Source organism: Scomber japonicus, chromosome 12 (assembly GCF_027409825.1).
Source record: "Scomber japonicus isolate fScoJap1 chromosome 12, fScoJap1.pri, whole genome shotgun sequence".
Classification (NCBI taxonomy): Eukaryota; Metazoa; Chordata; class Actinopteri; order Scombriformes; family Scombridae; genus Scomber; species Scomber japonicus.
In genome coordinates this window covers 29756013-29761380 of record NC_070589.1, presented here as the reverse complement: position 1 = coordinate 29761380, position 5368 = coordinate 29756013, and the positions used below count along the sequence as shown (strand labels likewise).

Sequence of the window (5368 nt, the reverse complement as noted above, 5' to 3'; positions counted from 1 at the left end):
CTTCCCTCCCTCCTTCCTTCCTCCTTTTCTTCCTTCCTTCCCTCCCTCCTTCCTTCTTTCCTCCGTCCTTCCTTCCTTCCCTCCCTCCCTCCCTCTCTCTTCCTCCTCCCTCCTTTTCCTCCCTCCCTACTTTTCCTTCCTTCCTTCCTTCCTCCCTCCCTACTTCCTTTTTACTTTTTTCTTCCTACATTTGAACACAAATATCTGTAGTGGAGCACTTCCTTCCTCCCTCCCTACTTCCTTTTTACTTTTTCTTCCTACATTTGAACACAAATATCTGTAGTGAGCAGCATGTTAAAGAGTCTGTTTAAGGGTTAAAAGGAGGATAAAGAAACATTAATATAATATAAGTTGATTTTAAAATAGTAAAAATAGTACATGATTAAAGTAGCTAGAGGAATAAATAGAATATATAAAATCAAGTAAAACACATCCTATAATTAGAAGTGCATCAGTGTGAAGGTAAGTGTGTGTGTTTCTTTTTAAATCTGTGTGTGTCGGCGGCTCTTTGTTAACTCGTCAGCTCGGTCACATTAGCGGCTGTGTGTGTGTGTTGTGATGGGAAAAGGTCAGAGATCACCATCCCCATCCCAAAACACACACTCTCTGACACACACACACACACACACACACACACACACACACACACACAGAGCAGCACCACCCAGTTTTATGCTCTGTTTGTGTTCTCTGCGTGTGAAACACAAATGTTAACGCGTCTGTCTCTCCGCTGCCGCTGCTGCTGCTGTTATTGTTGTGTGTGTCCTCTCCGACTCGAAACGACAACATAACACACACACACACACACACACACACACACACACACACACACACACACACACACACGGAGCTCTACCGCCTGTCATATTGGTGAAGAAACGAGGGAATTAAAAAAAGAGGGAGAAAGAAACAGTGGCAGAACATCAAAGTATTCTCTCTAAAAACATTAGCGTCATCTTTATCCCCTTCCCCTCTCTCTCTACCTCTCTCTCTCTCTCTACCTCTCTCTCTCGCTCTCTCTCTCTCTCTCTCTCTCTCTCTCTTTCTCTTTCTCTTTCTTTCTTTCTTTCTTTCTTTCTTTCTTTCTTAACCCTATAAAGCCTGAACCATTAAATAATTGCCAGAAAATGAAAATTCTTTGAAACTGGAGTTTATTATTGGACCTTCTGACAAGTAAAAACACTTTGCATCTATGAGTTTTGTTTTATATCATATTTGATACACAGAGAATTATTTTTGCAATTTATTTTTCATAGCATGATTTTTTAAAACACATGAAAACTTTTTAAAGGTCCTGCATAAAGCTCATAACAACACCTTTTAATCTTTTTTATGCATGATAATAATATATAATGTAGATAAATGAGCTTCTATACCTGCTGTAATTTGATTCACACAAGTTCAACAGGAATTTACCATAAAATAAGATACAAAATATTTAGTAATTCAACATTGCATTGGTTTATCTTTGTACTACATGTGTCTGATTGTGTATATATCAGGTTTTCAGGAATTAAATATGATCAGAGGTCTCTAAAACTCATGTATGAATGAACTGAAGTCTTTCTCAGGCTTCACATCCATCAGAGCAAAGACTCTTACAGTACATTTTAATATATGTGCATACATTTACTCTACACCTGCTGCAGTTGTGAGAACATTTATATTAATGAATAGCCGACTCTCTCTGTCTCTCTCTCCCTCTCTCTCCCTCTCTTTCTCTCTCTCTCTCTCTCTCTCTCTCTCTCTTTCTCTCTCTGCCCCTCTCTCTCTCTCCCTCTCTCTCCCTCTCTTTCTCTCTCTCTCTCTGTTCCTCCCCTCTCTCTCTCTCTCTCTCTCTCTCTCTCTCTCTCTCTGTCTCTGTCTCTGTCTCTCTCTCTCTCTCTCTCTCCCCCCCCCCCCCCCCCACTCTCTCTTTCTCTCTTAAAAAACACACTTCAGACTCACTCCATCGCTCAGCTTGAGAGTAGAGAAAGAAGGACTAGGAGGAGTAGGAGGACAAGGAAGAGGAGGAGGAGAAGGAGCCACTTAATTAATGCAAGAAGCTAAATCTAATAAGACCAACACAGAAAGCAACAGCGTGTTTTAATTAAAAGAGGGAAACTCTCCCCCCCTCCCCCCTCCCTTTCTCTATTATCCCACAACTTGTTTTGGTGAAACTAATGAAGTTTCATAGAGAGAAAGAAGAGTTGTTTTTTTTTAATTTACAAGAAAAAAAATGGAAAATAGCCTCCTTTCATTAGTCTAAGGTGACTAATTGGGGTTAAAAATACAAATATATTCAATTAACATGTATCTAAAACTAGAGCTAAATGATTAGTTTAGCCCTCCCCCTTATTTCCACAGTCCAATGTGACAAATAGAAGTTCAAAATGCAAATATATTCAATTAACATGCATATAAAACTAGAGCTGAAGCTTTTCTTAGTTTTATATGATGATGAGTACTTTGAATATCTTTGACTTTTTTGCACTGTTGTTAAAATTAAAAGTAATATAAGGACAAAATCTTTGGCTTTAGGAAACTGTAAGGTGCATTTTATTAGCAATTTTTGCCATTTAATTGAAAATAATTATTAGTTGCAGCCATTTTTTCTTATTTATTTAACTTTATTTATGATCATTAGTTTCTCTTGCATGCATTGGTCTCAATTTTTTTCTTTTCTTTTTTACTTTTAAGTGAGATAATACTACTTTATTGTCATTTTACAGAACATATTTATTTATTTTCTTTATGTTATCTCTTGTTCTTGTCTATTATCGGCTTGTCAATGAACCTTAAAGCACTTTAAACTACATTAAGCTGCATGAAAAGTGCTTAATAAGTAAAGTTTGATTGATTTATTGATTGATTGATGGATTCGGATTCAGTTAACAGAGAAAACATTTGAGGAGCTGTTAAAGCTTAATAAATGACTTTTTAATCACTTAATGTACCCGTTAATTGATCATTTCAGCACTAATAGACAGAATGAGTTACTTTTTTACTGGTTAGTCCTTTTTTTTTTTTCTTCTTCATTTGCACCTTTCTCTCCCAGCTCCTCTTTTTGACTGGACGCAGGCTGTCATCCTAAAAAAAAAAAAAAGGTGATGACTCAGTTTAGGGGGGAAATAAAACAAGCGCTCCTGCCCTTTCTATTGGGACGGTGGGTCACAGAGACAAAGAGGACCCCCGCACAGCCGGCCGGCCTGTAATCAGCCGGCTTTGTGTCCGCCTCCCGTCCCGTTCCCATGCAGAGAGATTCCCAACGGAGCCCCGGCAAGCTCATCTCATCCCCCCACTTATTTGTCTGGCACCGTCAGACCTTTTTTTTTTTTTTTTTTTTTTTTTCTGTTCTGTTTTGTTTTGTTTTGTTTTGTTTCTGTCCTCCCCCTTTCCGGTCACACACACACACACACACACACACACCCCCACCCACACACACACACACACACACACACACACACACACACACACACACACACACACACACACACACACACACACACACACACACAGATGAAAACATGCCTCACTTTTCTGTTTCACTTCACTTCACTCTGCTTTGAATCTGGGTCGCTGTGTGAGCGTTGGGTGGGAGGGTTAAGATGCTAATTACAGATGAAAAGGTAGTGGTGGTGGTGGTGGTTTGGGGGAGGGAGGAGGGGGGGGGAGTGGAAGAGGGGGGGTGTAACTCATCAGGGCACGTGATTGGCTCATGAAGACGTCATGTTGTGTCGCTGTGTGGGACGGACGGACGGTAACTACTCCTAATCCTGGTTTTTGTTTTTGACACCAGTTTGCTCTCTTATTATTATATATGTGTAAAAGAAATGGGGAAAACTTGAGTCAGTATTCACACGCACGCACACACACACGCACGCACACACACACACACACACACACACACACACACACAGAGTCAGAAAGACTTATTTCAGCATGTAGTGCGTGCAAGTGGGTGTGTGTAAAGGGGATATTTGGCAGCCCATTTAAAGCTGACTAATCAGATTGTCCTTGGCTTGATCCTAGATATAGGTGTGTGTGTGTGTGTGTGTGTGTGTGTGTGTGTGTGTGTGTGTGTGACAGATGAAGAGAGAGAGAGAGAGAGAGGTGAAGGTAAAGTGGTCTAACTGGTCAGATTAACATTATTTTACAAAGGAGCTCAAAGGTGAGCCTCATCATGTGCTTACATAGAGTCACATTTTTCTTTCTTTTTTCTTTTTTCCCCCTCTCAACTCAACTACAGTTATATACAGTATGTTGCCTTTTTGATCTTGTTTGATAAGAAGACTCATAAAAGAGGTACTGCACTATAATATATGCCTGTTTATTGAGCTGTGTGTAAATTATATGACTGTAGAGCAGGGGTGTCAAACTCATTTTCATTAAAGGGCCACATACAGCCCAGTTTGATCTCATGTGGGCCAGATCATTAACAGGAAGGAAGGAAGGAAGGAAGGAAAGAAAACAAGACAGGAAGGAAAGATGGAAGAAAGGGAAGAAAGACAGAAGGAAGGAAGAGAGGGAGGAAGGAAAGAAGTAGGAAAAGAAGACAGGATGGAAATATGGAAGGAAGGAATGGAAGAAGGAAGGAAGGAAGGAAGGAAAACAAGACAGGAAGGAAAGATGGATTGAAGGAAGGAAGAAAGGAAGGAAAGTGGGACAGATTGGACCCCTTCACGGTCCAATCTGGCCCACTTTCCTTCCTTCCTTCCTTCCTTCCTTCCATCTGTCTTTCTTCCCTGCCATCTTTTCCTTCCTGTCTTGAAGGAAGGAAAAGAAGACAGGATGGAAGTATGGAATGAAGGAAGGAAAGATGGGAGAAAGGGAAGAAAGACAGATGGAAGGAAGGAAGAGAAGAAGGAAGGAAGGAAGGAAGGAAGGAAAGAAAACAAGAAGGGAAGGAAAGATGGAAGAAAGGGGAGAAAGACAGATGGAAGGAAGGAAGGAAGAGAAGAAGGAAGGAAGAGAGGGAGGAAGGAAAGAAGTAGGAAAAGAAGACAGGATGGAAATATGGAAGGAAGGAATGGAAGAAGGAAGGAAGGAAAACAAGACAGGAAGGAAGGAAAACAAGACAGGAAGGAAAGATGGATTGAAGGAAGGAAGGAAGGAAGAAGGAAGGAAAGTGAAGAAGGAAGGAAAGTGGGCCAGATTGGACCCCTTCACGGTCCAATCTGGCCCACTTTCCTTCCTTCCTTCCTTCCTTCCTTCCATCTGTCTTTCTTCCCTTTCTGCCATCTTTTCCTTCCTGTCTTGAAGGAAGGAAAAGAAGACAGGACGGAAATATGGAATGAAGGAAGGAAAGATGGGAGAAAGGGAAGAAAGACAGATGGAAGGAAGGAAGAGAAGAAGGAAGGAAGCAAGGAAGGAAGGAAGGAAGGAGGGT

At 40.8% G+C, this 5368-nt stretch overlaps 1 protein-coding gene across 1 annotated transcript in view; it reads left to right on the top strand.

Moving 5' to 3' along the window:
- LOC128369412 (rhophilin-1-like) overlaps window positions 1–5368 on the top strand; it is a 29326-nt gene that overhangs the window by 8972 nt on the left and 14986 nt on the right. The gene's annotated exons all lie outside the window — the stretch shown is intronic.